General features: G+C 41.1%; 2 protein-coding genes across 3 annotated transcripts in view; both read left to right on the forward strand.

The window, feature by feature from the left end:
• Positions 1–22,234, forward strand: part of RGS7 (regulator of G protein signaling 7) — a 251,790-nt gene extending 229,556 nt beyond the window's left edge. Inside the window, exons 17-18 of the transcript XR_013181404.1 lie at positions 1,025–5,266; positions 20,585–22,234. The gene's annotated coding sequence lies outside the window, so the exon portion shown is untranslated. The remainder of the gene's footprint in view (positions 1–1,024; positions 5,267–20,584) is intronic.
• Positions 5,147–26,218, forward strand: part of GREM2 (gremlin 2, DAN family BMP antagonist) — a 60,992-nt gene continuing 39,920 nt past the window's right edge. The window contains exon 1 of one of the 2 annotated variants that reach the window (XM_077175552.1): positions 5,147–5,266. The gene's annotated coding sequence lies outside the window, so the exon portion shown is untranslated. Of the gene's footprint in view, positions 5,267–24,575; positions 24,889–26,218 lie in introns of those variants that run through there. The other variant, XM_054630410.2, reaches the window with a different exon arrangement.

The following is a 26,218-nucleotide window of genomic DNA, read 5'->3' on the forward strand; positions in this document are numbered from 1 at the left end:
ATGAACATTTCCAGATTCCTCCATCTAAAATGAGGACTGAAGGAACTTTAGAAGCACAAAGTTGAAGTGTTTGGTTATGTGAAGTTGTATGACTGAGCAACTGTTATTTATCTGCTGTAGAAAGGTGAAGTCAGGTGCAGAGAAACACGTTGTAGGGGCTGTATGAGCTGTGGGGAGAACGCCTCACCAGGGCTCAATGGGCTTAAACTGGATACGCTGGTTCATGTCCAGGGCATTATCTGGATGTCAACTCCAGGCACAAAACTGGTTGGGAACTAATGTAACCCCTGGGAATACGCATTTTTGGCATGAAGTCCTGGTTTCCTCTGTATGTGTGTTGAGCTCTGAAGTAAGTGTTTGCTTCAGGCACTCTTAAAGATTGTTCTGAGACCAACAAAAAGGCTTGAAAGCATCTTTGGATAGAAGTGGTAGGTGTGCAATCATTAAAGCATGCCAAGAAAAAGTTTAAGGATTTTGGTTGTAGATGGTAAGTATTTACTTCAGGACTAATGCTCTTCCAATCTAGCAAGAAAAGATATAAAAAGATCTTGTGGCTAGAGCTGGACAAATACGCAGGATGAAAAGGCTACACATTTCACCAGGGAAATACTTAGCTACTGGTGTGGATTGCAAGAGGTTATTGTGGCTTTTCTACCATTAGCAATTTTTAAATCGAGAATAGATGTTGTTGGTTTTTTTTAATCTAAAAGATTTACTCAAGTTTAAACTGGATCAAATTCAAGGATGTCCTGTGTCCTAAATGATGTGGTTAGGTGACCACACAGTGACTCCTGGTTTTATAATCTGAAAATCCTATTGCTCTGACAAATAGGGCTGGAGGAGCTTTCCCTGCAATTGATGACTTGGATTCATGGATGCTCACTGTGTTTACTGGGGTCAGCACTCACCTTTCTTCCTTCTGAACCAGCTCAGCACTGACTGTCCAGGCTGCAGAACTGCATTAAGCAGACCTGTCCTGCCTAGCCCAGGGATGCTCCTTTTTCACTTATTTCTCTCCTCCCAGGCTGGAAGCCCACATTCCTTTTTCCGAGGAGCCAGGAGCCACCTTGAACCGGGGAACTTCTGTAGCGCTTTGAGAGTAACCATTCACAAAGACCTTACAGCTCTGAACTACAGCACGCACAAAGAACACTTTTTTTCTAACAACTACAAAATGCTGCAATAAGCTTTGCTCCAGTGAAACCTCTATTAGTGGTAGTGGAGCTTGGTATGCTAGTGACTAAGGATTTGACTATCAGATAATTGCAATTATATGTTCTTTCCAGAACAACTTGCATTATTTAAGAAGAAAAACAAACTCCAAGCAAGCTGGTCAGAGGTTTTGAAATATTCAGATGCAGAGCTCCAAGCTTTAGCCACTGGGGTACAGTGCAAAGTACTGCTAAGCAGGCAATAGGCTCAGGATTTATTTCAGTGACTGAACTTACAAATACAGAAAGTTCACAGAAAAGCCTGCTCTTGTGAACTTTCAACCAGCATTTGCAAACTAAGAACCCATAGATTACTTATATAATAAATGGATGCATATCTGTCCAAATGTTTAATAAAGATACTATGTGAGAAGCATGTAACAAGTCATTTTCCTCTGCAGTAACAATATATTTTTTGTATTGTATACAGGATAGTCACAATAGCAGTTTAAATCTTTTGAAGCTTCTATGTTCAGAAGAGGATATTTTGACAACAATTATAGCTGAAATGCAGGTATTAGAATAAGAATTTTCAGGTCAGATGAGACTAAAATTTGGTAATGACTGAATTCTCTTTAATTGTTATTGCTATATATGCACCATTTAAACAAGACCTTGATACTTAAAAGTAAACTGAACTGTGCAATATGATCCAGTAAAACCTGTTTTTATAAATGCTCTTTGTACCCTGGAAGACATGGGGATGGTGACACTATTGATTTTCAAAGGCCAGATCACCTGTTTCTGGTTACTTTGGTTAATGGAGTGTGCTTGGCCTGGAAGGGAGAGCACTGTTTGGCCACAGTTGCCATGCACCCTTGCAGCTGCCTGCTCCCCACGCCTGCTCTCTCTGGCTCCCCTGCGAAGCGCTGATCAAGGGCACACGAGTTACATCTACACCAGCACAGTCATGGTGATTTTCATTTCCCTGTTGCTCCCAGAGGCATGAACACGAGCTCCAGCCCCAGGCTGACACTTATTGCCCTATTGCCAGCACAGCTGGCTCCAGGTCTGGAAGTCTGGTAAGATGAGTTGAAAGTCCTGTTTCTTCCACATGCACTCATGTTCCAGTTGCAACTCAAATATATTAAAGCAGTTTTCTCTCTCTAAATGTATCTTCAAATATCTGCGTTTCAGATTTATGCTGTTGCCAATTCACTTGACATTTTGCATTATACCAAATGCCTGCTTTAACTGTGGATATTTGGGCTTGACAAGAACAGGAGGGAAGTGAGGAGAGGGAAGAGATTAAAATGACTTGTGGATGTATTAGTAGGATTTTATAACTTGGGTTTAGGTCTACTGAGTCTTTGGCAGCACAATTTCTGTCTCAGAACTGGAGTGGTGGGTGCCTACCAAGATTGGGAAGTTCCTGGGCTCAGAGCCCATTCTGTCCCACTGGCACTAACCACACCTGGAGCATGATGTCTGCTGTTCTGTAAGCACCAGTCTGCTCTCTCACCTTGTTTGCATCTTTTCACTAAAGAACACACAGAAAATGCTTCTTTTGAGTCTAGCTACTTCTTCCTGAGAGGATGCAAAGATACTTGTTCTTCTTGCAGCCAAAGGACTCTCAAAGCCTTGCATTTTTGGAAGAGGTAAGTGACGGAGGAGATGGATCTGCAAAGGTAAGAAAGACCATTCCTCAGAGACAGAATTTACAGCACAACTCTTGTTAAATTCCCAAGCTCCAACTTTATGGATTACAGTGGAAAACCTCTGCCACACTAAATGCTGCTTTACTCCTGCTATCTGTATCAGGCAAGGAGATTCTACAGTACTTCCAAGATACCACTCCATAGGATACCACTCCATAGGATGCTATTAGAATAACAGAAGGTGAAGCCAGGTGATGAAAAACACATTTGTCAAGGGTTTGGTGTGACAGACATCCATTCCTGAGCTGTCATGTGCTCTAGTATCTGTTTTACATTCCTACACAGGGTTTTGTAACAGTGAGAGGAAGTGGTCAATTCTTTCAAATCTGAGAGAGCCGTGCTGGCACTGATTTCTGCGGCTGCAGTCATGTGTCAAGAGATTATTTGTGCTGGCACAGTGAGCTCAATACATGTCTACATTCTTGATACTTGAATCTCAAAAACTTCACTAGAAGAGATGCCAGTAAACTGTTATTTCCTCTAAGTACCAGTTCTCCGTAGATATAATCATAGTAGCAGCCATCACATTTGTGCTAACACTGGCCAGCAAGGATTGAAATCTTGGCCCTGTTGAAATCTTTGGTAAAGATTTGGCTGAGAAGTTTAAATAGGTTTCCACCTAAAAAAAAAAAAAAAAAAAAAAGTATGAAAGGAAAAAATAGAGGTCTGTGTAGTAACAGTAAAATGTTTTTACTCTATAAAAAGTTCCAATTTGTTTGTGCTGCAAGAAACCCCCACAATAAAAGTTCACTCCTCATTTGCATATCTACCTCCAAAACAAAATTCCTGTCAGTACTGTGTTTTAACCCAGATGGTGGCAGAACTACAGCCCAGCTAGATACCGGACAGCCCAATGAGGGGTGATGGGACAAGTCATATGCCAGCTGAATTCCTTCTAGTGAACAAAGAGATTTTGTTAATGTTCTTAAAAGCTGATGATGCCCCAGAGGGTATCCAGCCTTCAGACAGAAAGTTTCATCTTTGCAAATGTGATCTAACAGGTGCCCTGTGCTAATCAAAACAAGTTTGTTCCTTGATTGGTTTTAATTGATTTTGGAAGCCAGCTCTGTAAAACAAATACCTGTGGCACCAAATATCTAAACCATGAAAAACACTGTGGAGCATCAGGTCCTCGACCTAATAGCCACAGGAAATTCCAGACTAAATGTTCCCAAAAGTTGAGTTGATCACGCCTCATGTTTTTGATGACCCTAAGAATTACTATTAACATGTTACACAAGGATTCGAAAATGCTGCCAAAAATTAAAGGTTGAGATTTTCCCATTCTAGGCTTCTTTACCTATTTCCCTTTTTATTTACCTTTTATTTATTCATGATGCTGATTTATTTTTGCTCAAAAACGTGGGCAGCGTGAGCGGCAGGAGCAACAGCAGATGGCAGCACCAAGCTGCTGGATCGGGGCTGTCAGCGCACACAAGGGGAAAACACGAACTGAGATTTTAACAAAAGTTTCTGGGAGTTTGTTTGCTTTCAGATCTCCTTCTTTTCTCCCATTCCTTTGGATTCGTTTTGTTTTCTTCCGATTTTTCTACTCAGAATTGGAAAAATAAAGAGGAAAAAGAACAGCAGATGAGGAAAGTTGCTATGTCAGGTCATCCTGTATTGATTTAGTAGAAGATGGTAAGACCTGATGTGACCTGCTGAATGGATGACATGAGGTTATGGCCTAGCCTACCAGCACTTCACGTCCTATTAAACACTCCACAGGGGCAACATCTGGAGGGTTAAACAGCTGCTGGGTAATGCAATTTTAAATACCACTTCATCAAAGTAATAGACTCCACAGGACCCTCTTGGGATCTGTACACTGATGTGTTCCAGGCTTTGTGTGCTGCAGCCCTTTTGTGTAACACATTAAGGAGACCCTGATAGCTCTCACTTTAGCAGAGTGATAGAACCAGCCGAGGTTTGCAAATTCATCTATGGAACAACACCTTGCTGAGCCTGGGATCAAACACATGGCCTTTATGGGTTTTCTCTTCTTTTTTTTCTTCCTCAAAGCTTGATATCTGGTGTACCCAAAATTACAGTAAGCTAAAGAAAAGATTTAAGAAGAATAGATTTACTCTTGAGTCTATTTTTCAGCAATATATGAGCTTCCAAAGGAGATCTCATCCATGTTTTCTGTTCTCCAGGATAGTTAAGGAGGAGGGAGCAAATCTTCTCTGTTCTCAACATAACCAGCCAAGCTTTCAATCTGAATAACAAAAGGATTCCTCAGGCCCTTACCAGACCTGGCTCCTCTCTTGCATTCTTCAAATACAATCCCTAGCTCCAGCAACACAAATCATGAAGGAAATGTGGTCTCCAGTTTGGTCGACCATGGAGGCTGGTGCCACCACCTAGCTGCAAATCAACACACCTGACAGTAGAATGGTATGCAATATTCCAAAATAACTCCTTCTACTTTTTTATAGTTGCTAAGCAACAATTAGAAGTTCTATTAAATAATTAATTAATCAATTGCTTTAGTCACATTAAATAATTAATCACTTTGAGAGACGACAGCCCAATAACTTTTTCTATTGCCTGCTAATGCAACATTTGCTTTCTGATTCTGAATCCAGTGAAACCCTTAGCAAACACAGATCCCTGCTTCTGGGCAGGCAGAATTTGATAGCTGTCTCTAATTGAACTCTCTCACTACCAGGAGCATATGGAAGGACACTTGGCAACTCCTTTCCAGGGAGAAAAGCACAGGGTAAAACCTGCAGCCAGCATGAGCCAGCATCCTTTGGCCCAAGTCAGTTGAAAGAATTCAGTTCTTTCTGAGCAAGTATCTGCCCTTGGTGTTGTCCTTACTTAGACATCCTTCTCTCTGCTATGCTGCAATCATTTCAGATTAAAGGGCAGAGGAAAATTCCTCAATTACCTGCCATAGTTTTTGTTGAGATATTCTGGGTAATTTTCTTTGTGATGCCTTTTAAAGAGGGATGTAGTCATACAGGAGCAGGAGGAGTCATGAACCTGGCAATAGCCACCACTGCCATTTTATTTTTGTTATTGGGTGCTTACACACTTTGGGATGTTAGGGAAGGACCAGAGAAATGGCTTGTTTTATCTCTTTCTCTACTGAGCTGTACAAAACAATCCTTCAGCTACCATAATGTCAACAGAGGCACTGAACAGAGCACTGAATTGTGTGCTGTAGCCTCACTTGACATCTTCCATGCCATTCCTGCACAAAGTATTTACACCAGGCAGTACTACCCACAGATGATTCTATTAGGTAACTATTCTTTGGAAATTGCAACATTTTTGAATGCACATATATGAAAGATGCCCTCCTCTCACTAAACTACTTTGTGGCCTATGCTTTAGAAACAGAATCTATTAACACTGCAGGCATATGAGCTACTGTAATTTACTTACTGAAATTATTTTCCCTCACTCATTACTGCTGAGGACACCACGGCTGCCCTCCATCTGTGGAGAGGTCTTCATAAGAAAATGGGGAGCAGTAGGGAAACAGCATGGATTCTCCAAAGAATGCATTAGTTTATTTATTTATTTCAAATGTCTTTCATGTCTTGGCTTTGTGCATCTTTTCCAAGAAACAAATGCTTCACAGATGGAAAGAAGCAATTTTCAGTTGTAAAAATTCTAAACAGTTCAGGTGAAATGAAAAACAGAGCTTCCTGGAGACATGCCAGCTTTTTCTTTTTATTCATTTTTTTCTCTTCCCCAGCCTCACTTTGATTGTAAAAATATTCACCCACCTCCAGACTTTATAGCATGAGAAATGCCCTTCCTGGGGTCTAATCTATGCCTGAGGTATCACTGCAGATCGATCAGAAAGGAAGGCTCCTATTTCCACGCAGACTTTACACATCTGCTCTGATTCTCTGCAGGGTGGATCCTCAGTAACCCTGCTGCAAAAATTGAGTCTTGTATAAACCAAGCTTATACTGGCATAGCTCCTCTTCTGCTACATTGTGATCAGGAAGAGGTCTAATTTGTCCACTGATACTCTGTTTTTTGTCAATTCATAAGGTTAGGTCGTGAAATTAGGGAAAAAGATCACAGTCGATTGGTGAGAAAGAGTAATGAGCTTATTTTCGGATTCCTCCTGCTGATAAAACCTTTAAGGATTTATGGCAGATCAAATTAGCAGGAGCTTTAGTAGATACCCTCATAACCTTTGGATAGCCCACACTGCCTATGAGGCAGTTAAATCTACTGCACACTCCTCATGGGGAGCTTAATTCATCCTCCAGGACATCTGCCTTGGAGCCAGACACCCATAGCCAGACACTTACACATCCATGGCTTCCCATGTGGAGACTGAAGCCCAGAAGAGGACAAAAGAGTGCCTGCCTAGCCCTGCTGGTGGCCATGAGGGTGGAGCTGGAGCAATCCCCACCTGGGGCAGGCATCTGCAATGAGCAGAACAAGCACAGGGCACCAGAGCAGCTTCTGGGTGCTGGGGGGGTGGGTCCAGTTCCCTGGGCTCTAAATCGTTTGGGACCCTCAGGATCAGAGACTAAGAGAAGAAGAGAAGGTGGCCTGTAATTGTAAGCTGCTGCCACGTCTTGGGGAAGGCAGGTCTGACACACACTAATGCCTAAAGCTCAGTCACTGGCGCCCTTTGGATATTGCAGTGGATTTTACAACGCACATTTGACAAACATGCCGTGCGAGGGCCTGCAGGAAGAGAGTGAAACACTCAGCAGTGGGTGCTGAATCAGGGTCTGAGCGTGTAATCCAAGGTTATTTGCTATAAAGTCTAGGACATTCCCTTAAAAATGTTGAGTTGTGCAGGAAATGTCTGGTTACTTGTGTAACTGTTTGCAAGATACACAAACTCATCAGGCTCTGACTCCTAAGTCTTATGACAATAATGCATTTTCTTCCAGACATGTTCAGTTGCATATCTGATACACATACTGCTCAGCCAAAATGACTTGTTAGTGATTTATTTGGAATATCCAGCCTTTACCATATGACATCACCTCCTCAACTTGATGAAAAAAAGGTTTAGAGTGTATTCTTCCCATTAAAAATAATGGGGCAATAGGTTTCTTGATGCCAATATTTACTGATATCAAAGAAAAATATTGTCTTGGTTATTTGTCTTAATTTAGTCCAAGCAGTACACAAAGCACAGTGTACAAAAACAATATGTTCCTTCTTCTAAACCAGATCATCACTTACTAATTGCTATATGATTTTAATGAAAACAGAGGCATGATTCAGTTATGCTTCATAAAAATTATCTCACTATATTTGTTTTTTTTCTTACCCTGATTGATAGAGAGGCCATGTAAAATTACTTTCTATATCTGCCTTCACAAAGAACCTCAGAAAGATTGTTTTTAAACTGTCCATTATACACAATACAGGAGAATGAGACCCAGATCCTTTGCTAAGTTATGTAAGAAACGGTTGCATTATGTATATGTAATTGTATATATACAGGTATTAAAATATGTACTCTGTGTCTGTGTGTGCCCACACACATAGAATTAATTTTTATACTTTAATTAAAGCTTATGGATCTCGATGATATTTGAACATTCCTAAAATTCAGGTGTTGTATTTGGATACATTTTGCACAGACCATTCAATATATCTAAATCCAATATAAAATCCAACCTAACACTAGGGCAAGTTCATGTGAGAACTGATATGCTCAGAGAGAATGCTTTGCTTATGAGCGTGGACCCGGATGCAGACAGAGAGGTGCCTTACCTTCCTGTGACTTTTGTCCTGTTCAGAAACTCACATGGAATCCCAAGTGTTGCAAGCTCAGATAAAACATCAGAGAAAAATAATTTCAAGCAAGGACAGACATGTGAATAGCTAAAAGACTTTGTAAGAACTAGTCTGCTTCCAGCACACCAGAATAAGAAAGCTTGAGCCCAGATTTTTTACTGAGGACTCTAGGACACATTTGATGATGAATGAAACTGCCCCTTCTCTGTTGCCTTTCCATTGCTTAAGAAACCTTCATCAGAAGTTACAAATGCATTTTTCTCAGACCTTTCTACCTCAACACGACTCATTTACAGGCATTCAGCAGATCTTTGCTTCCATCTACATTGGGAAATTTCTCCTCCTGCCTCCTCTTGAGCAGTTCCCATTCCAGGCTCCACACCAGGGGTGTGGTGCAATGGCAACCATGATCTGTCAGTGGCAAGCACATCAAAACCCATGAATTGGCAACTCCTGGACTTCAGTGACTATAAAAAAGCCCAAACCCTGCCACACACGTGCAAAACTAACTTATAGCCATAGCTCACACACTGCTAGTTTGGGGAAGGAGGGGAGAAGATTTCTGTCTGGTTGCCACTAGATGGAGGGAAGCCAAAACTGTATATTTTATTAGTCTTGTGATGGAAACACATTCTTTCCATATATAGGTTTGGGGTTTTTGTTGTTTAGGTTTTTTTCTTAAATAAGTCTATTAAGCTGAGAACCAAGCCTGTCTGGTTCTGGACTGAGAGAGCACTGTTAATGTTAGTGTGCTGCTCTGATTTGTAACTTGGGTTCATGCAAAGGATTGATAACACATGAACACCAGAGAACTGAAGTAAAAATTTTCAAATTACTTTCCTTTCTTTGTCTTCCAGCACCCAATTCAGATGAGTAAATAAGGAGTTTTAGCTGTGGAGAGAGTTCTTGTGCTGTGACTACAGAGGCACACAGGTTCTATCTTTGGGCTTTTAAGGCAGATCATTAATACCTGGTGGTGCTGATAACCTTCAAAGAGTTTAAGCAATAGTCCATCTTTCCTTTTTCTCTTTCACTCTGTTAGCCCACCTTTTGCACTTGTCCATGCCTGCATCTAAACTCCTGTGCTCTGCTCAACTAATTACATACTCATAACACATGGGGAAATCACAAGATATTTCTTCTTGGTGTGCAGTATATTATCAACCACTGTTTTCATAGCACAGCTGGTACTCCCTGATGTGCTCAGCATTGTTCTACTCCATCTAGGGGAGCTTGGTTATTGTTTTAAAGGGCAGGTGACAATAAGGTAACAGCTATGGTTTGTCAAAATCTAGTACACACAGATGTGTTCTTTGAAAAGTGCAGTGCAGTTAGAATGGTGAGCATACCTACATAAAGTTCATTACACTGTTGTTTTTTAATTATACCAAATCTGCATATGCCTGAAACAGTTGAAGTCCCTGAAAGTCCAAGGGTGTGTTAGGAACTGTTTTGCTTAGAGAAGAGAATAGACTAGACTAGACTAGACTAGACTAGACTAGAATAGAATAGAATAGAACTACTTGAGTTGGAAGGGACCTACAATGATCCTGTAGTCTGATCCATCAGATTCATCAGACTGACCAAGGGCTGACCAAGTTTAACACATGTTAAAGGCATTGTCCAAACGCCTCTTTAAGGCACTGAAAGGGTTTGGGCATTGAACACTTCTCTAGGAAGCCTATTCCAGTGTTTGACCACACTCTCTATATCTACTAAACTCCTAAGAACATTTATTTCGTCCTACATTTTATTTGGCAAGAAAGTAAGCAATTTTTTCATACTCTTCCTTGAATCTGAATTATAAGCTATTTTTTTTACCCTTATTCCTTCTGAAGCAGGAAATATTACTACTTTACAAACTTTGAAGGCATTCTGTTAAGCAAATGAAAACCTTGCAGATCTCTGCTACTGCTAATACTCTTCCAGATGAGGCTGCTTGGATGTTACTTATTTTCCACCAAGTGAGGTTCCTTTTTACAGAACTCAGTGATGAAATGATTTAAGGCAATAGTTGCTCAGAAATCCAAATACATCTCATCAAGAGCCTTTTAAAAGAAAATTTTGTTGAGGAATGTTTCTGCTTGAAGAATAATCTTGTATTTTCTCCAGGAAGTTTTGAACAGATTCAGGAAAAAATAGAAACTTTGAAACATTAATATTTCTACTTTAAATATTCTGTTACTGTATTTTTCATATTTTTAAGAAAGCAATGAAATTACTAATTATAACAGAACAAGAGATTATAAATATGATTATTATTAATTGATGGATATTTTGAGTCTAAACATAATTTTGTTTGAGATTTTGAAACAGGTTAGTGGAAATTACAGAACAGCAAAAAAAACCCTGACATTTCAATGTAGAGTGCATCAATTTGAAACCAAACCACTGTTTCTGTCTGAAAGAGTTTTTCAACCTCTTTCAGAGAGCTCCCCATGTCAAAGGCTCACCTCCCCATGTTGTGCATGCACACTTTCAAGTCTGCCAGCATTTAATAATGAGGGACAGATTGTGAGATCTCAGTTGTGCAAGCAAAGCTGATTTTTTCCATTCCAAGACTGGAATTGAAGTGAATCAGGGCAAGAGCTAGACATTCCCGTCAAGGACAGGAGAAGAAGAGTGGGCAGGAGTATGGAACAGAAAGGGACAAGGATATGCACTAGCAGCCCAGGCTTGCTGCTTCTGGGACTTCCAGGGGGAAAGGGAAACTGAGCACAGCTGGGCTGCTTCCAGCTAGGATTCTGACAACTTCCCACATCCCAGCTCTTCCTTCAGCAAAGCAGTGGAAACATCCAGTTTAGCCCTCTGGCACACACAGTCTGTTTTCTAACCAAAAGGTATGACTTTCTAAGCAACCAAATTTTTCTAACCAACACTTTAAGCTGGATACAGCTGTCATATAATGACTTCCTAGTGAGGAGTATGGCAAGGCTGTCCCAAGTACTACAGGACATTTTGATGCAAAAAACAAAGGGTTCATTGACCCTTCTTCACTAATGATTTTCTGATTATCTCCCTCTTGCTTGAAAATCCTGCTGGAGTATTGGTTCAATATCACATGTTACAAACATCGGATACATCAATAGCTCTTGAAATTAGCATAGGATTTCTTTCAGGGCTCTCATGCACCTTCTAACTATTCCTCATCCTGTCTTCTTCACAATAGCTGGCAGCACTGCATTAAAAATGTGCTACAAAGAAGTTTATGATTATTTGTTGCTTTGATGAAACACTGACTCTAGCCATTAATATCCATATAAATTTCTAACCTGCATTGGTGGGGATATCTACAACTAATTAACTTCAATTTCTTAAAAATCACATCAAATACAAAAGACTTTGTGAGCTTTTTTGATACGCAGTGGAGAGAAAGAAGCATGTTTATAGGGCAAATAATTTCTTCTGATGCCATTTGTGAGGCTATGATACCAATAACTCAAGGGGTATCTTTTTCCTTCTGCCAGTCACAAAAGGGCACCTTGGTGAATAACTTAAAGTTGATAATTAATACTTTAGAAGGTAAAATTGTGTCAGATGAATCCCAACAACTATGTTGTAATTTTATCTTGCAGTGAAAAACGAGGGTTTGGCAAGCAAAAAGCTCTGTATTAGAATATAGCTATGTATATGCTAATGCATATGTATTTAAATAATAATGAGTCTATCCAAACCCCATAAATGAACAACTATATTATCCTAATAATATTCTAATAATATAGTGATTTCTTGCATCAACTATGTTCTTTCCTTTTTCACCTACCTTTCTATCTCTTCATAGTCTTGAAGATATCACTATCTAAATACTCGGTATGCGGTCTTAATTTTTTAACTTATTGAAGAAAAACTATTTGGAAACATCTCACTCTCTTAATTGCATATTGTTTGGCAATATTCTGTAGTGCAAAAAGGGTTTTTAAATTAGGTTGCTTCCTGTAACTCACTTCCTGAAACTCATCTCACAAGCCTCAAGTCTTAGTGTAGTTTTGCAGCAGTGAAATACCATTTCATTTTGAGGCTGCAAAGAAAATTGCTTCCTTCACCGCTGTTCAGGCAGGATCACCAAGCAAAGGGGAGAAGGGATCCTGCTGGGGCTGCACTGGCAGTGCCTGAGGTCAGGGAAGGGGAAAGCGAGCGGCTGCTGCTCATGTGCACACAGTGTTTGCTCCAGCGTGTTTGTGCCTGGGAGCACAGGAGCCACAGCCTGAGCTCAGGACGAACACAGTTCTGGCAGTGTGTCCTTGCCATTCAAACCTGCTATTCAGCCTGCCCAGTGCTAGGCCTGTCCTTAGTCATGAAGGAAAATTATGCCAGTGAAAGCAATTCTTTTTGATATGGAAAAACGTCAGAAGGGGCTCGGATAAGATTAGAAAAACAATTTCCTTTGCTGACCAAACACAGATTTTAAGCCAGGTCACCAAAGGTGAAATGTCACTACACCAAGTTATGTAGTTTTGACTTCTCAGTTAATCCTTATTTCAAGGTAATGAAACTTAACTGTCAGCTGGAATACCATGTCCAGCCCCAGTATCTACACCTTCAAAAGGATTTTGAAAAATTGGAAAGCATTCAGGAAACCACTTCAGGAATGCTTTGAGAACTCTTTAATCCAGCAGACAAAGGCATAACAAGATCCAGTATCAGAAAGCTGTGTTTTGAAATATTCAGATTAAAATAAAAGTTATAAGAATTGCATAAGCAGGGAAGGACTTACTACATTATCCATCACTTCAAACTTTTGAATCTAGACTTGTTAATCTTATTAAAAAGATCATCATTGCTTAGCTAGAACTATGGATTTGAGTTGAGAATTTCAAGATTTTTAAGATTCCTCTTGGGCCTTGATAAGCAATAAGTCAATGTGAAGTAAGGTACTTAACTTTCAAGCATTATGTCTCTTGTCTTCTCTCTTTGAGCATGCACTTAAAAGTTGGTACAATAGTCGCATACCCAAAGGAAAACCCAAGCCAAGCTTTAGACAAACTTTGATCTTTGGTTATTTTAAACTATGGTCTTTGATTCTTACAGAAGAAAAAAATACATTGTGGTGGTTTTTGTTCTTTTGTTTTTGTTTTTTTTTTTTAGTTTGGTTTGTTCAGTTGGTTTTTTAGGAGGCTTGGTTTTGGAGTTTCTGGGTGGTGTTTTTTTGTTAGTTTGTTCGTGTTTGTGTGTGTGTGTGTGTGTGTGTGTGTGTGGTAGAGATGTGAACTATGATCCAATCTTAGACATATGTTCTAGGTGTGGGGGAAGAGATCACGCTGCAAAGAACTACTATAGATAACAATTTGCTCTAGGACTCTTTCCATACTTATTCAAAGTTCACTTGCAAATTATAGATTCATCAGACTTGATCAGTATTTAGAGGCACTCAGCTATATTTTATCAAAAGAATATACTTCAGATCATTCATAGTTTCTGTATTTGGCATTCTTATTGCAATGCTTACCTGGTATTGTTTATGTTACCTGAGTAACATAAATAATACCAGGAGTGGATGAGTGGTCTAACGCATCAAGCATGAGTACTTGTACTTGTGTCCCATCCACAGAGGCTTCCTTGAGTAAAATTTCATTACTTAATCAGAATATGAAAAATTGCATAAGCAAAACTTTAATTATTTGAGGTCCTTAAAATATTCTCTGAGTTCTTTCCACCAGCCCAATGAACTTTCAGGGGAAAGTGGACTGATACATCAGCGAATTGTGATGTCCCCTTCTCTTTAACACATCATTTTTCTAGGTGCTATGCTGCACCTTTTACCTATTGCTTCTCCATGTCTTTGTATGTAACTTTGTAGTTGTCAAATCCTTCTGTGACCAGAGCTTTCGCAGACTTTTCCTTATGTCTGTTTTCTTCTCATCCTGACCACTCCAATTCCAGATTATTCCATTCCCACAGGCCCTGGATTTAGAAAATTATGCAAATTGTGAAAATTAGAAGGCATATGGGCAAGTCCCCTTGCTATAGCTACACTATGGAGTTTTGCTCATCTGAAATCCATTTTTCCACTGCAGATGTCCAGGACATCTGAATGAAGCATATGATACTTTATGACATGAAGTAATTTTCTCACTATGCGTACCCAGAGCACTTCAGGAGCAGCAGAACTTCTAACTTTTATCTCTGAATGTTTTTGAATTTCCTTGTGGTTAGAGGGAGTAGCACTAAGCCTGCCCTCTTACATAACATTTAAGCAGACAGTGATGGTATTGAAAACAGATCTGTAGACATGCTTATAAATTCAGAAGTTTGTTTGTTTACTTCTAATTATGTAAGCTGGCTTGCTAGGAGCAACATACGCCTTCCTTTTCAACTAAAGGATTCATGAGGTTGTTAAATGAAAGTACAGATCTAGGACTAGAACAAAAATAACTATGGGGTGCATTGCCTTCTGGTTTCCAGAATGATTTAAATGGTCTAATCTTATTTCATTAGCCTGTGAATTTCTCCTTATTCCTACCCAGGATTATCATCATATATAGAAAAGTGGATTATTCAGATCTTAAATAGCATGGCATGAAAAGAGAGATAAGTACACATGGCAGTACTGTCATTTTTAACTTGCTTAAGATCCTTAAGTTCTTTGCAGCTGGAAGCTTTATAAATACTTGGTTGTAATCAAATACATCATTTAGAGAAAGTACACTGCTTTTCCACACAGTGTCAAGCACTCATGACAACTGCTGCAGAGCCTGTAAAATAATAAACATACCTGCACTGCCTGGACTGCTCTGCGTTCCCTATGGCTGAGCGCCTCCTGGTCCCTGCATAATTTACCATAAATTAAAATAGATAGTGTATTTCATCTCTGATTGATATCAAAATGGATAAGCATCTATGTGAACAGTAATACGTCTCGTTATCAAATCTTATAATCAAATTGAATAACTACAAAGTGATTGGTATAGATACCTGAAGCACCCTACCTTTGATGTCTATTATTCTGGTAATGATCCTAGTCCATCACTAAGAAAATATGAAGAACCAAGGAATATCCTGTGCTGGAAGGGACCCAAAAGCACCATCGAGTTCAACTCCTGGCCACGCACAGGACAGGCAAGGAGTCACACCCTGTGCCTGAGAGCATTGTCCAAGCACTTCTCAAACTCTCTCAGCCTGGTGCTGTGATCACTTCCCTGTACCAGTGTCCAGCCATGCTCTGGATAAAGAACCTTTTTCTAATATCTAATCCAAACCTCCCCTGACACCACTTCATACCCTTCCCTTGTGTTCTGTCCCTGGGCACCAGAGAGAAGAGATTGGTGCTTGCCCCTCAGCTTCCCCTTGCAAGGAAGCTGTGGACTGCTATAGACCACAAAAGACCACAAACTCCCTCAATAGTTTTCTTGAATGTTAATAAAAGGTAGTTGATTTTTGAGAATGAACACCCATCTGCATTCATTTAGATTCTAGCTCAGCCTCCCAGAGGGTGGCAGGTGAGCTGGGTTAGCAGCAAGCATCCTCATGGAAGTGAGGATGGCTGGAGTGGGAAGATGGCACACCTTGCTCCTAGAATTTGTTATAGAACTCTTCAGATGCCAGATTTGCTCTTGAGATTTTTTTTTTTTTTTTGTTAGTTCTGCTCTTTTATCAGTTTGAACCTGACATTGTATTTTTGTGGTAAAGGACATAGCTTGAATCCGAGAAATTCCTTGTCTCTTCAAGAAGAAGAAAAGACAAATCTTTATTTAATTTTTCCTTAAATTCACTCTCCTTAAGTAGTATCTCTTTACATACATAATTTTTATTGCATAACACACAGTAGTTGGGATCATGTTTTATTTAAAAGAAGACTTCAGTGTGAATCCACCCAGAGCTGACAAAGATCTCTTAATAACTAACAAAAAAATAAAGAAGGAACTGAAGGAATTAAGAAACAATGTGCTATATTAGTTACTGCACATATATCTCTCAAAGTTTTGATGGATAATTTAGTCAGAAATGGACAGACATTATTGTGTGACATTAGGAGCAAAGAGAAAGAAAGAATTCCATCATTTACATGAAGTTGATAAATTAAGTATTAACTGTGCATAAATTTTATAAAACTGGCCAGGTAAATTAACACAACTTGGCAAAAATAATTCAATTCATGGTCAAATTGTACAATTAAAACAAACTGGTGCTGTTCAAACCGACATATTTCACTTGAAAATACATATAAATATTCCTAGATTTCCAGCAAATAAAAGACTGCACTTATTCTGGCCCAATCTCAGTTCATTCTGTTTCATCCAACACAAGTAAATGGTTTTGTAGTGATACAATTTTTTTTTTGTTATTCACTTTTGATGGTCTCTGATCACATCTATTTATTTCCTATTATGAAAAAGTCCCTTAAGAAAATTACTTAGAATCATAAAATGTTAAGGGTAGGAAGAGACCCTAAATATCATCAAGTCCCAACTTCCCCTGCCATGGGAAGGGACAGCTTTCACTAGAATAGGTTGCCCAAGTTCTTCTCCTACCTGGTCTTAAACACTTGCCAGGGCTGGGGCATCCACAACCTTCCTGGGCAACCTGTTCTAGTATCTTATCACCCTCACTATAAAGAATTTCTTCACCATAACTAACCTTTTTTTTCATAATTTTGTTTGCAAATGTTACTCCTTGTTCCATCACTACAGCTCCTGATGAAGAGCCCCTTGACAGTTTCCCTGTAGGCCCCCTGCAGGCGCTGGAAGGTTGATGTGAAGTCTCACAAAACCTTCTCCTCTCCAGGATGAACAGCCCCAACTGTCTCGTCCACCTTTTCAGGGAAGTTGCTCCAGTCCACTTAAAAACTTCATGGCCCTCCTTTGGGCTTGCTCCAACTGTTCCATGTCCTTATGCTGGGGACACCAGAACTGAATACAGTACTCCAGGTGAGGTGTCTCAAGAGCAATGTAGAATGGGAAAATTCCCTCCATCAACCTGCTGACCAGACTCCTTATGATGTAACCCAGGATTGCACTGGAGAATCTTTCTGGGTTGCCAGCACACACTGCTGGCTTATGTTGAGTTTTTCATCAACCATCACCCCCAAGTCCTTCTCCTCAGGGCTGCTCTCAATTACTTTTCTGCCCAGCCTGGAGCTATTCCTGGGATTGCTAGGACCCAGGTGTAGGACCTTGCCCTTTGCTTTGTTGATCTCAATGAGTTTTGCATCAGCCCATCTCTCATGTGTGTCAAGATCTCTGTGGATGGCATCTCTTCACTCCAGCATGTCCACTGCCACTCAGTGACACCACTCAGCTTGGTGCAGCAGTAAAATTGCTGAGGGTGCACTCAATCCCACTGCCCATGTTGCCAGCAAAGATGCTGAACATAAAGGGAGCAGGCATTATGTTTTCAAGGGCCTGCAGAGACAGCCATATGTGGCAAACATTACATTATAAGATATTCTGTGCTCTGTCACCTCATCAACTAATTCAGAAGCAGCTTAGTATTATTTCTTCAGAACAATTAGCTGACATGTTCATAATACATTTGAAATATTGAAGAGGACACAGTCTTTTGTTTGAACTGATGGTTTCAGTTAAATGCTTGTGTATTTCCCAAAACATCCAGGGCCAATCACTATCAGTGAGATATATTTAGGTTTAATTAAAATATCAAATTCAATAGTGCCATGTGATATTAATATAACAAGGGATATTAACTTCTGCCTTGTGTGATGCACATATTAAATTGTTATCACATGTACTCCATCCTCAACATATCCCTGGCAGGATTCTTGTCACTTAAAATCTGCCCCACTGTCAGAAGGAACCACCCATCATTTTATTTGTTTGATTGGAGCATCTTCTGCTGCTTGGGGTGGGGGTAGGCTCTGTTTGCTTTGGGCAGCTCAAACATCTTCCACAACCTTCTTGGTCTGTTGTAGTGAGGAAAAAAGTGCTTGTTAAGTTCAAAGGAGACAGGACCTCAGTCATGGACAGCAATGGCTGCTTCAAGGGCAGTACCAGGGGAAGCCTGCAGTACATAGAGAGCAAAAAAAGATGGAGCATTCCTTACAAAGTGTAACAGTAACAGCAGGCTGAGAATTTTGCTTTCCTCTTCTTCATAGCTGCAGGACATGAGATCCACAAGCAAGGACAATATGTAGCTTTTTGTGAATTTCTTCTCCTTTGCAACATGATGGAACTAATTAGGCTTCTTTCATCTCAGGGAAGTTCTGAATGATTTTTCCTCTGAAACACTAGAGATTTGAAACACTTCAAAAAAGGAAGAAGCTAAAGATTCAAAAAGGAAGAAGCTCGGGCATGTTATATGAGGATACAATAATTACAGCTGGGTTATAGAACCAGATTTTGAGAGGAAAACCACCAGGAGATGAAGACCTAAAGTGAAGCAAAGATACACTAGCTGATGCAGCTGGAGACAAACTCTTCCCAAATTCTGAAACTTGAATTTTACTTTTTCTCCCTTTCAAGTTGCATGAACTTGTGCTGTTTAGGAGTAGAGGGAGACATCACACAAAAAGTACCACTTGTAAGAATCTCACTCAACACTTTTTCATGAAAGAAATTAACCAGAGACCCTGTTAATTACTCACAGTTCTTGGAAGAAGCTGCATTGGCTGCCTTCCTGGTTCCACACATATTGCCTTTATTAGGCGTTATACAGCAAGTGAATCATACATGACAGGGCTGGTCTGGCTCTAATATTTTGAGGTTATCTGGTCCTATTTAGTGATGTTCCCTAGAGATCCAGATGTCCCCACAGCTCCTCATGGCAGAGAAGAAGGAAGAGAACTCATCTCAAATGGGCTTCTGTTCTCTGCTACTCATGTCTCTTCTTTGTCTAGATAATATTGCAATCTAACCAGAGAAAATAGAATGGAGTTGAGATTAACTTGTGACTTCATCATTCATATCACCCCAGATTTTGGGACGATTGTCTGCTCTAAAACCAGTAGAGCATCATCAAAACAGGGAGAAAGAGTGTCTAAGGTTAGTTTAGAGAAGGAGAACACCAGACTTCAGAGAGATTAACATTTTTTTTTTCTTTTAATTGTCACTGAAAGTTGTTACAAGCAAAAGTCTAGACTGGTCATAGAGCGAATGAAACAGATAATGTAGGATGTGTGATGCTTTGGCACATGAGATCACTGCTTTCATTCTACATTAGCAGTTTTTGAAGGATTCTGTGTAGCTCAAGTTATTTCGAAGAATTGAAAGGCTTTATAGTGTTCATGACTTTATGAACCATAGCTTTAAAGATAGTGTTGAGAGGCACTTCATCGGTCAAAGCTGGAATCATCCCCGGGGAAGAAAAAAAATTTCAATCAAGGAGAAATTTTCTTCAGGCCCTGTGTAGACTAATCTTATTTAATCTGGTAAAGTGAATTTGTGAGCCTTCTGGAGACTTTTCAAAGGTAGTTGTGTGAGGAGCCATTATTTCCTCCCAAAGAGCAAACAAAGCAGAAACAACTTTCAGCTACCTGAAAGCCTGAGTGCCTGGAGCACATAGATGGGCTCAGGGCATCTAGAGACTTTAAATGAAATTTTGATGGGAATGAAGTGAAAGAAGCTAAAGAAATGTAATAACACTTTTTTTTCCTTCTAAGGTGTATAAGGTGTGCACAGGGTAATTTATCTTTGAAGTCAGAACAAGGCAATACTAAGAATGTTTCATTCGTGATGACTGTGAAATACAGAGATGGCACTTTTGCCAGGAATACATTTAACCATGTTAATGAAGTTCTTTATCGGGGGTTGTATGAAGTATTTGCTCATGTTCTGGGATGGGATGCTGCCCTGTCTAGGTAGAGACATATTTTCGAGTTGTTTTCAACATAGCAAAGATAAAGTACTGAAAAAAACAGGATCAAAATTACTGCTGCTTAGAGTGCTTTCCTGGCTTAAATCCACAATGTTAGAAAGAACTCCAAACTAAAAAACAGGTGCACTATGTCCAAAGGCATTTAGGTGCCTAATTGTCTGTGAAAACAGTACGAGCCGTTGAAGATCTTGACAAGTGTGATTTATCTTGCAGGGACGCCACATTCTCCCGCATTCTTGCATCTTCTCCTAAGCCACAACCCGACATTGCCCACACGACCTATCCCACCGGCGGCTGAGTTATCGTGCAGATAAGCTGTGTGCCAAATGTTCCGCGTCAACAGTGGGATATCATGTTTTGTAATTCCCATTCAGAAAGGTGGCTTTGAACGGAAGTTATTAAGGAGCCACAAGTGGAATACTTGTGCTAAGTGAGTGTAGTTGGGGTGGGTCCAGCCACTGAAACGGAAGAAACTCAAGACCAGGAGTCACTCACCAAGGACAGACCAGCCCAAGGCTCCAAATGGAAATGCACCCAGGAAAACTGAGAAATCATGGGTACCTCAAACCAAAGAGCAAATCAACAGCAAAGTGAAGAAATCAAAGAGCTTGCACTGAAAGTTGCGGATAAACATGAGCTAGGATTAGAACAAGGCAATGCAGGTTGGTTGAGAGGCAGGAACCATGAAGAAACAAAAGGGGTATTTGTAAGGCAGTGAGATCAGTTTGTGGGGCTGTACCTGAGTCAGAAAGGTATGGCATCCCTTGGACAGTCAGGAGTCTCAGGACAGCAATCTCCCAGGAGGGTACTGAGCCAGATCCTGTCTGCAGAGCTTGACCGCTTACTCAGGGCCTAAGAGAGGAGGATATGTGTGTAACCTGACACAAATCACCAGGCTGCTCATTCAGTGCAATATATTTGTCAATATACAAACAGGAATAATTCATATGATCACCAGCTGGGACCACCAGATCTCCCAGATTTCTTCTTTTCTGATTTATGTAACTGTGGATTGTGTCTTGGGGCAGAAATGAGGTTGGGGTATGTGTCTGACAGTACCATTTCTCGAGCCTCCTTTGGCTCTGGGGCTGTGCTACAGCTCTTCGTGCTCTGCAGGCACTCCTGCCATATGTGCTCACAGATCAAGACAAGCTCTGAGTTCAGGGCTGCAAAGCAGAACAGCTTCTGTAGTGGTGATGACAAAGATACGGACCTTGCTGTGAAGGAGATGGGCACCAGTTGTTTGTGTTTTGTCTCAGTGTGAGACAAAAGACACGGATTACAGTCATTCCTGAAGGGTGGCCACATCAGAAGTAGAATATAGTCATTAAATCTGTACATTAAAAGTAGGTATAGGCTTCAACGTCTTGCTGAATTAATGGCTCTGTAATTGCCAGGGGACATTAAAAGGTTAGTCTGTTAGTTTAAGTACAGCATATAATAGAAGTCAGGCACTCACAGTGGAGGAAAGAAGCAGCAATATCAATACAAATGTGCTTTACAGTGATATTGCTGGGTAAATGCTATCTGCAGAATATAACTCTTTCAGTTTTTAAAATATAAACAAAAACCTGGATAAGTAACTATTTTTAATGGCATAAAATTCTAGTTTTAGACCACACCAAAGAATAAATATGCTGTGTATTTTCCCTGTCAGATCAAGACCCTTTGCAGTTCTCACTAACCAAACTGTAAAAAAAAGAAAAAAGTTGTTTAGAATCCAAAATGTCTCAGTTTGCTTACTACTATATATGTGAAAGAAATATGTGTGAAAAACAATCATTGATCCAACAGAAAATGAAACATTTTTGGTTTAAAAATAAACCCCATAATGAGAAAATAAAAATTATTTATGAAGTCAAACGACTTTTAAATCTTTAAATTCCCCACATACCTTCTAGGATTATAGTAACCTGTGGAAGGTCATTATAGTTATAAGGGAAAAGATTAAATAAGCACTTAAGCAGACATAAATAAAACAGACAGGTTAAAAGCTATTAAATTGAACAAGACTAGAGGGAAACTTATCAGTGCTGTAAAGGAATCCAAACACAGAAGGAAACAAACACAATGTTGAAAATAGCTAATGGGAAGCAGCAACTCTGCAAATACAAAATCTTATTATGTCCTAAGTCATCTGTACCAAAGAAAGTTCTTGGTCCATAAGGAGGAGTATGGCAAATATATTACATGAAAACTTCTCTAATGAGTTCAACGGTTTTTCCCCCAAATAACACATAGCAGGATATACAATTTGCATTGAAATTAGAAGACAATATGATTGCAAACTAGTAGCTAGAAGGAAGCCTAAGGGAACAGACTGCTATAATGTTTGCTTCAGCCAATGCTCAGCTGGAGGGCCGTAACCCTTCCTCTGACACAAATACCTGTCTGTTCAGGGAGAAAAACAGGAGGCTGAGAAGAGGCCTTGAAAATGGAGTCTACATTCTTCCCAGAAAAAAGTCAGAGTGAAGACTTGGGAAATACTGAAAGACAGTGTACACATATATATATATATATATGTGTATTTGTATGTGCATGTATGTATGCATCTGTGTGTATATATATATATGTGTATGTCAGCCAGTCACTTGGATCAGGAGCATGCAGGGAGAGACATGCCTGTGATGGAGGTGTCAGGGCTGGGGGTGTGACAGAAGTGCAGAGGCTGCTGTGTCTCTTGGGCCATGGCTGGAAATGTAGCTTGGTCTCTAAACCAGCAATTTCATTTCTCCAGGGAAAAATAAATCAGCAACATGTGAAGGAAAAACATTTAATAAAAAAGAAACAGGATTTTTTAGTTATTCTTGGGTGGTAACTAAAGTTCCAGAGGTGTAGCTTTACTGAATTCACTGAGGGACGTTTCTGCTAATAAAGCTTTTAAAATGGGGGATGGATTATACTCCAAGTATGGATATTTCTAAATATCTCTGGGTTTATATATTTCTCAATATTTCTATTTTTATTTTTCTGACTTTTGCCTGTACAAAATATAAACAAAACCATTCTTAACTAGTTCTGTATGCCCCAAAGAGACAAAAATATGCATGTTTTATAGGGAATGAAAAATAGCATACCATTTTGTTGGAAAAAAAAAATTAATTAAATACAGAATCAATTAAAAATGTTATGGAGGTCACCATTAAGAAATGTACATTCTGGTGTCATGCAAAGGTATCTCTGCAACTCCATCCACTGTTTCAAAAGCTTCAATCTGCCAAATTTGGATCAATATTGACTTTTAGTGGCATCTGATGTAGCAACAGCATAGATGCTGCTTAATTCAACAGCATCAGTTAAATGCAGGTCATTGAATTAATTAAGAGTGCATCTGTTACAACTCATCATTTTGTTCTCCCTAATTTTAATAAGCAATTTTGTCAGCATGCTTACTGGAAGTATTACAACATCTTCTTGCACTGAGAAAACCCACAGGACCTATTCATCTGGTTCAACTGTAAGTTGTTTAAACAGAGGGTCAAACCAAAGGCTCGCCACTTTGCCCATAAGACAGGTCTAAGATTTGCCGTAAGATTACAGCACATCTGCAGGAGGGAGAATACTTTTCCACAGGTCACTTAAGTCATCCTGAGCAAGAGGAATACCAACAGCAAAGATGCACCAAGGAATGACAACCACAGCCGCTGAGAGTGAATAACCTGAGACTCAGGACAAGGAGCCATCCTGGTTCTATTTTCTGTGCATGCTGAGATTTGACGTGTAGTCAGCCCAGCTGAGGCTAGGAGCCCAAATAGAGTAAGAAAAGCAAACTCAACTCAGGCAAAGAATGCTTTGTCCTACCTCAGATTTAGCCCTCAGGTGATCAAGCACTGCATGCTTTCAATTTTACCGGCTAGGGATATTTTTCTTAAATGTTCAGAGAACAAACGTGTCTGAATATTGAGCATGACATAAAATGTCACGAGTGCTTAAAGTTGCGGGTCCTTCAGCTCTCGGAGGAAGATGCGAAGGGAAGGAGGGTGTTTTGTCAGACCCCGGGTGAGAATGTCCCTACATAAACAAAGGGATTGGACGTCGTCTTAGGGAAGGGGGGGGGGCGTAGTGGGGGAGCGGGAGGGTGTGAGGGGGAACGAGCGGAGCTAGCAGTGCCCGCCAGGTTGGGAAGCCGGCGGGCGGCGGGAGGAGCGGGGCGGCCGGCGGCGGAGGGGAGGCGGGCGGGAGGCGGCGGGCGGGCGTGCGGGCGGGCAGGCCGGTGTGAGCTGTTTGGCCACCGGAGCCAATCGAAAGCGGGGCCTTGATCCTCTCCTCGGGCAGTGGCTGCGCCGAGCCAGTGCCGCGCTCCCCGCGGCCGTCGGGACCGGCACAGCTGCCTCGCTCTCTCCGCGCACCGCTGGCCCCACCGAGCGCCTATGGGCATCTGCAGCCGGCGAGGGCTTCGCACCACCGCCACCGGCAGCAGCGGCAGAGGGCGGCGACCGCCACCCCGCTTCATCGCCCCTTGGGATCTATAGCCGGCGGACGGAGCGCGCTGCGGACCCTTCCCCGCCTCCGTGCAGGTATGGGGCGGCCGGGGGGCGCCCAGCGCCCTGACCTGGCACCGCTCCTCTTGCGGCCGGCTCGCTCCCTTCCTCCTCCTCCTCCTCCTTCTCCTCCTCCCCTGCCCTGCTACCGCCCCTCTGGGGACAGGCGGCGGGCCCCGCGGGCGCGGTGCGGTGACAGCCCGCAGCGCCGTCCCGTCCCGCAGCCCCGCGCCGCTCTGCCGCCCGCCCGGCCCGTCCCGGCGCGGCGCGGGGAGCTCGGCGGGGCCGCGCACGCCTCGGGGAGCGGCGCGTCCGAGCCCTCGCCGCCCGCGGGCGCTGGCAGGGGCACGGAGCGAACTCAGCGAGAGCGGCGCCGAGCTCTGGCTGCCTTGCTCCCAGCGCCCTGGGAAGTCACCTGGATGGCCAGGTTGCCCAGCGTTTGGAGCGTCGTGCGTCGCGTCCCCACGCTGCCCCGCAAAGGAAAAAGAAAGACAAACCAGAAAAAAAAAATAGTTCGTGCTTGAAACCTGTGCCCCTTTGTACCTTTCTTTCTTTGCTTTGGGTTAATGATGGTTTGTGATTATGAAACCCCACGAGGGATCAGCTCCAAGAGCGAATAGCATTACTTTAAGTCATGACTTGGAAGTATACGTGTGCGTATACAGATACTCGGGGTTTTTTTTTACCTTGAACTTGAGGATTATACAAACTCATGTCTGTCTCACAAGGAGCTCCTGACTGACTTTTTGCTAAAGTTAAGGAAATATTTGTGTTTCCACAGGTCTTTCAGAATTGGAGGCACAGGTCTTATAAAAAAATTGCAGTGGCATTTGGCTGAACAGCTCTTATTTTTAGCATGCTATTGTGAAAGTGGTTATATAACTTTTGGTGGATTTTTGAGGACAAAATTAACAGCTCATAACAAGTTAAATCTCTCTTTTTTTTTTTTTTTTTTTTATTTTTTTCCTCTCTCTCTGAAAGAGGCGAAATAAAAACAATGAAATCCCAGTGAGCAGAGTCAGGTGAACTTCAGCCGAATGATAGAGATTCCCTGAGAAAAATCCCCAGGTTAGGACTCCCACAGTCCTCTCAACAATCATGAAGCAGCAGGTGCAAGACCAAGCAATGTCAGCTCAAAGCTCCAATTAGGAAGTTGCTTATCAGGCTGCTTCAGGGCTATTTCTTGCTCAACCAGGGTGAAATTAGTAATCACTTCAGAATCTTGTGTTCCCACCTGTGCCAATACAATACAGATGCTGTGTTTCCTTAGGGGATTAGATTGTTTCTTGAACTTCAAAAAGTATGGACAGCCTGAAGTATTTGCTCATAATGCTTGATGTATTTTAATGCAGATACTTCACTTGCA

The sequence above is a fragment of the Agelaius phoeniceus genome, chromosome 3, assembly GCF_051311805.1.
Source record: "Agelaius phoeniceus isolate bAgePho1 chromosome 3, bAgePho1.hap1, whole genome shotgun sequence".
Taxonomy (NCBI): domain Eukaryota; kingdom Metazoa; phylum Chordata; class Aves; order Passeriformes; family Icteridae; genus Agelaius; species Agelaius phoeniceus.